The sequence below is a fragment of the Varanus komodoensis genome, unplaced genomic scaffold, assembly GCF_004798865.1.
Source record: "Varanus komodoensis strain SLA01 unplaced genomic scaffold, ASM479886v1 scaffold4, whole genome shotgun sequence".
NCBI lineage: Eukaryota > Metazoa > Chordata > Lepidosauria > Squamata > Varanidae > Varanus > Varanus komodoensis.
This window is the reverse complement of record NW_025335941.1, coordinates 4730063-4737125: the sequence shown is the minus strand read 5'-3', so window position 1 is coordinate 4737125 and position 7063 is coordinate 4730063.

The window sequence follows — 7063 nt, the reverse complement described above, 5'->3', positions numbered from 1 at the left end:
TAATCAACACCTTGAATTGGGCCCGGGCTTCAATGGGAAGCCAGTGAAGCTGACGGAGGACTGGAGTCATGTGAGCATAACGCCCCGTCCCCGTCAGCAACCTGGCAGCTCTATTTTGCACCAATTGAAGTGTTCGGACTGTCTTCAGGGGAAGCCCCCCCAAAGCGCATTACAGAAGTCTAGGCGGGAAGTCACCAGCGCGTGTGTCACCGTCGCCAGGCAGTCGTACTCCAGGTAGGGGCGCAGCTGATTAATCAGCCGAAGCTGAAGGAAGGCGTTCCTCGCCACCGCTGTCACCTGAGCTTCCAAAGAAAGCTCTGGGTCAAGGAGTACTCCTAGGCTGCGGACCTTATCCCTAAGAGGGAGTGTTGCACCATTCAGGACCAGGTCAAATCCACCCTCTCCGAAACCCAATCCGCCAACCAACAGGACCTCCGTCTTGTCTGGGTTGAGTTTCAGTTTATTTGCCCTCATCCATTCCCTTACCTCAGCCAAGCACCGGTTCAGCACAGCCACTGCCTCACCTGGATTAGTGGAAAACGAGAGGTAAAGCTGGGTATCATCAGCGTATTGATGATTCCGCAGCCCACACCTCCTGATGACCTCTCCCAGCGGTTTCATATAGATGTTAAATAGCAGAGGGGATAGAATGGAGCCCTGTGGTACTCCATGGCATAGCTAATTGGATCTAGGAACTTGTTGTTCATCTTTCTGTGAGTCCAGAGTATTCACAAAGCTTTCCTCCAGCACTATGTGTGAACACATCTGTTTTCTGTATTTGGTCTTTCCATTCATATTTGATATTTTATGCTGATTCTGTTCTATCTGCTAAAAGATTTCTGTAATTTGGCTTTGGCTTTGATTGATTGTCGATTGGGTTCTGAATGGTGTTAGTCACCTTGAGTGCCACTTTGGTAAGTGGAAATATAGAATATAAACACTTCAAATAAATACAGGCTGGGCTAAAAGCTTGTGGGGACACACCTGGGAATAAACTCCACTGTACCCAATGACTTTCCTTATGAGCCTTTGTGGCTCTGTAGTAAGGAGCTGCCTAATTCCATGGCGTACATTTTGCCCATCTAGCATAATAATGAGCACTAACATGAGCTGCAGCCCTCCCACTATGTTTGAACACATCTGTTTTCTTCCTGTCAGCTTTCTGCATGCCCAGCTTTCACACCAATATATAGTATTCAGGAAGACAATAGTGTGGACAATCTTGGCCTTGAACTGTAAAGGCATTTCATGGCAGACCATGATCTCCCTAGAGGCATCCTTCATTGGTGCCTTTCCAAGCCTCAGTCTTGTAATTTCGTGGCTGCGGTCTCAATTGGAATTGATGGTTGAGCCAGATATTGAGAGCTGTGAAAGCGTTTTAAGAAAAGGAAGAAACTTACACTTATAAACCAATAAAGTTTATAAACCTTTATAACCTATAAGGCCCTAAACGGCTTCGGACCAGGTCCATGTCTCCTTCCTTATATGCCCTTGTGCCCTTAAGAGGGCAGGAGAAGCTTTGCTCCAGGAACCCTCCCTGAAGGAGCTAAAGAGGGTGTCTGCCTGGAGGGAGGCCTTCTCTGTGGTGGCATCCAGATTGTGGAATGCGCTCCCCAGAGAGGACCACCTGGTGCCGACTTTATACTCTTTTCAGCACCAGGTAAAAACCTTTTTATTCACCCATCATTTTAAGGGATTTTAAATGGTTTTTAACATCAACAGTCACATATTGTTTTTGTTGGAGTTATGAAAGTTATTTATTGTTTGTTATTTATTGTAATTATTACTGTTTGTATTGTAATTATCATTACTGTAGTTATAATTGTCTTAAATATATTATTGTTATTGTAATTTTTATTGTCTTGATCACTGTAAGCGTTTTGGGACATTTTTTCATGTAGGACAGGGAAGAAATATTTTAAATAAATAAAGACTTCTCAAGACTTCATTTTCTATAGTGTGTATACATTTTCTTTTCTGCCTCACTGTTACCTCAAAGATTTTTTCAAGATTTTTAACCATTTAAAAACCCCATGGGGTTGCAATGGGTCAGTCATGACTTCACAACTAACAACAACAACTGATTTATCAAAGGAAATGCTGGGATAAGTGCAGATACTTATCACCTTTTTACATATCACCTTTTACTGTCTGAAAAACTCTCCAGCATAAGGGAATAAAAACAGGAAAACTACAAGATGAATAATGCAAGATTTCAAATTGCATGAGACTCTTCAATTAGGGAGACGGAAATGGAGATATTCTCAACTGTAAACACTGTATTGTTATATTTACAATGCAACTTTTTAATCATTTTAAATGAGTAGTGGCCTTATCGCACAGTTTTTGATTAGTTGTAATGGCTTTGCAATTTGTATTATTTTAGACATACTTGAAAAACTAGATGTTTCACGAATATTTAACTCTTCTACTCACATTCTAGAAATTCTGGATTTGAGCCCCTGCAGGTTCTTACACGGGACCCTTTCCATGTCAAGTACTTCCACCACTTGTGTAGGAGTGATCTGTGGTTACCTGAATTGAGTGGAAATGCTCATTTTGGAAGGAAGGAGGCAAGCTGGTGGGGCTTGCACGGGGAGTGCTGCTGACACGCCTCCTTACAGAAATAAGTGTTCTAGCTCATTCTCGGGCTTCCTGTAGGGAGCATGAAAGCTCTGTTGCATTTTGCCTCCACACTAGGATTGGTAGTAGCCATCACTTAACACAAGAGAATTGCTGGGGAGTGGAGAAACTGATGGGGTGTAGGGTCCTTGGTGGATTCAGTCTTTTGTTTTCCTGCTGTGAATTGTGCTGCAAAAAGTATGTCTTAATTTGGGGTGTTAAGGTCTCAGATTTTGGAAAATGTGAAAAAGGTTCCTGGATATTCAAACTCATTGATAGGAATCCCCTCCTCCTTTATTTAGCAAACGAGAGGGGATGGTGGGAGTCTCATTTGAAGGACCACATCTGACCACACATTTCCCATCAAGTCATTAAATACTGGGGGTGAGGTTGTGTACTATGCTTATGTAAAGATTCTGTCAGATACAGCTTAACAAGCTGAGATCTCCTTGAAGTTAAGAAGAAAAGCAATAGTATGCAATTTGTGTATGTGCGTTTTCCTAAACTCAAAATTTAATATTCTAGATAAGATTTTTCCAAAGATGGACTACAAGGTTTGTCTTCCTTATTTATTCTAGCCACTGAGTGAAATATATTCTTCTCTTCATCTATAAGAATTTATATACTCCAAATTACATATTAAAATAATACAATTATTAGGCCAACTGAAAGGTCACAAAATAGTGTGCAAAATTTTGAGTTCTCCAGAACTCTTCATCATAGTAGGTGGTAAAACAAGGAGTGGGGAGGTACAAAGGAGAAAAAGTGGCTGATAGACTTTGGAAATTCCAAAAATTGGACTTGGGTATCTTTGCTATGTGTGTGTGCGAGAGGACTACCTATCCAGATATAGTTGAGTACCAGCCTTCTTCTGTTCTGTCTGAGGTAGACTTTGGTGCCTCTTGAAAAGCTGCAACAACAGAAGCTGACTTAAAGCATAATGCCTGCCATACTTCCAAGAGTGCATGGCACATCATTTAGAATGGCCGGAAGGAGAAAAGACTACCATAGTTCTAGATGTTTGTGAGGAGGTTAAAGTTGAGAAAATGTTTCTTTAAAAATTTCATTGAAATAGGTGAAGGTTAATTAGATAATCTGATAGCTCAATTCCTTATGTAACACAAACTGAACAATGTGATAGATTGAATAATTCTCAGTATGTATCAATTAATATTTAAATGCTGAAACTTTCTCCAACAAAGCAGCATGCATGTGGGGTGGGGCGGAATTTACCAAGAAAAAGATAAGTCTGGATTTGGGCTTGGGTTTTAGAATCCTGCAGCCTATAAAATCATTATCCCAGTTACAGTACCTAAGGCAGCCAGCTAAGCAGATTCATACAGCTTTTTATGCTTCCTTCTTTGAAGATGTGAATGGAAGTGGGTTATAGATTCACTTTAATGAAAGTTTAAAAATAGAAGTTTAAAAAAAAGGATATGAACATGTATTGAGGTTAAAAAGCTTCATTTTCTAAATATCACTGTATAGTCTACAGATGTAACCACTCTATAAGTAAGAGAAAAATTAGGTACTCGTTGCTAAGCAATTTGAAGCACTTGTCCTTTAAACAGAATGCATAATCTGTATTTGGTTGGAATATTTATGCAGGAGGTCACAATGCCCTTGACTGTTGCATGTTTATTTTCTTCATTTTGACTTAAATTCATCAGCAAGAACATTAAAAAACATATTTAAGCTCCCCTGTGCACTCTGTTAGTGCCTTTGTACAGCCAGCTGGAGAGCTATATAACTCTTTTGGTGCCTCTTCCTTTATGGATTTAAATCTGTTTTACTTTCAACAATATCTGAAACATTTATTGCTACACTCTGAGGCTGTAACCCTCTACACAAAGGGTGGGCAACATGCAGCCCGTGGGCAGCTTATGAGCACTGCCACCCTCAGATTTGCTGCTAAGGAGGTGACAGTGGCAAAACAAGTACCAGTTTGCCATCAAACTTTGCCTGCAAACCATGATGGTGGCCTAGAAGTCTGCACAACAACAGCCCTGTGAGGCAGTTTGGGCTGAGAGTCTGTGACCAGCCCAGAGTCACAGATTCTGGCTCCATGGCTGAGTGGGGACTAGCTCCATGGGGGGACTCAGCTCCATGGCTGAGTGGGGACTAGAACCCAGATCACCTGAGTCCCAGACCCGCACTCTTAACCACTAAATCACACTGGCTTTTATAGTGATGGACCTTGTAGCAGAAGCATGTGTATTCAATTCAGGCATATGTTATTCAATTCTATGTCTACCTCCCTACTTGAAAGGATGGATGGATATGCTCTAAGTTGCTTTCTGGCAAGGTTAACTATTGATATAGCACTATTACGGTGGTCTAGGAACCCTCCAGTACACAGCCGAACATAGGAAGTTTCCTTATACCAAGTCTAGTCCTCCGGTTCACCAAGTCTAAACGGAGTGGGTTTCCTAAGCTAAACCATAGTTTGGTTTAATGCACAAAACCAAACTTGCCCAGAAACCAGGACCTGGAATCACAATTTAAAGGTGGTTTGCAAATCACAGTTCGTGCTAAATGTGGTTGCGATTATATTTGAATTCACATCTCTAAAAAAAATCCATGCCTGGGTTACTGCTCAGCTTCAAGAGGTTGCTGTATCACAGGGATAGCAGGGAACACATAAACATTTAAAGCTGACTCTTGAGCAGATGGAAGCCAAAACAGACAAGCACCACTAAACTATAGCTGTTGTAGCTCTGAAAGCTTGCTCTCTGGTGTGGGTTCTTCATTATGAGCAGCATGAATCATTGATTCATGTTAACTTTTTACTGATGCTGTTAACCATGCTTTAGATTCCTGGTCCTGATAGGCAGATTTTAAAATATATATTCTTGTAGAAAAGAAATGCTGCAGGTGAGAGCAATTCCATGGTTCCAGAATAATGTCCAAGGGACCATGAAATTCATCAGAGTTGGACAGTGCCATAACCTGGAAGAGGAATCTGAGCTATCTGCATGCCCATCTACCCATTGTAGTCTCCACAGAAAGAGCTGTGCCTATTTTCCAATGTCTGTAAGGGGGCATTCAAGTGGGCTGGGAGAGGAGAAGAGAAGGCCAGATCACTAAGGATCTCCTTTAGATGGGTTTAGACCCAAAGGGAGTTGAACATTTCTTCCCTTGCTCTTCCTGCCCTGCTGGCAGAAGCCCCACCAGGGCACTGGATACCAGGCAGCTGTGGGCAAACAGTCCATAGCATTTTGTCCTGAATTAGTTTGTACCTTGTTGCTAATAAGCAAACAGCCCCATAGAAAGGAATGCAGACAATCCCTTTTACTGTAATAAGCTTTGGCATCAACACCACTGCAGAAGGTTTACTAGAATAGTTCAGTTGGTGCTAATGGATTATTCCTGTGAACTAATCAGGGCTGAAAATAGTAATAAGCTCATCAAAATTGTATCTCATCAGTGATTTGTTAGATTGTTTGCTACTTGCTTGGGACAGGCCTGCTAATCCCTTTTCTTTAATGACCAGCCTGAATGTTGCACTCATTGCAATCAGAAGGAGGCAGACAAATAAACTTAAAGCCACACAGAAAGCTACATGAAATTGTAAAGACCTCATAGATTATAGGCCAACATAACATTCAATACAGCCCAAAATCTGACAGAAACAGAATGTGGATGCAGCCAAAGAGGAGTCATTGCTTTTTAGTGAATATTTTTCATTAAAGTCACTAGTAAAATACTGATTTTTAATGGCACTTGGATAGCACCTGGAAACCATAAGTTTTATCATCATCAAACCCAGTTTCAAGAGAAAACAACCAAACAAAGAAACTTCCCTAATAATTATTTTGTGATCTCTTTGGAGATCAAAATGAGAAAGGATTAATGTTTAACTTAATGACTATGACATATATATCTAGATATACATATTAGAAGTTGTGATATTATGACCAAACTATGAACAGGTTTGCAGCATTTGAACAAATAAATGCTAAACATTTAGCTATGCACGTTTCTCCTGTCCATCAGTGTTTTGTCTTTCCTGCTACTTTGTTCCCATCCTCGGGAAGTGCGCCTCCCCCGCGGGTCTGGACAAGAGGGACTTGACCTACATGTCACTCACAAAGCTCCGAGGAAAACCCAGCAGGCAAATGAAAGCTTTAACACGCAAACTTTAAAAGGCGGAGGAGGAGGAGGAAGACAAGTGGGGGATGGGACCAGACCCGCTTTATTTAATATTTACCAAATGTCTCAACTGTATGCCTATCTTATTTTCAAACTGATTTTTGAGGGTGTAACAACAGTCTTGCAAGCTACAATTCTTGAACCGCTGGGGTGATTTTGGGCTACTTTTTCCTGTTTAATGAAAAATACAAAATGCAAGGAGCCACCTTGTGGATAATGTGGTGATCTGACCCACACAGCCTTTCCATATCATTGTTACATCAAATTCAATCAGGAAGCAAAACTAAAC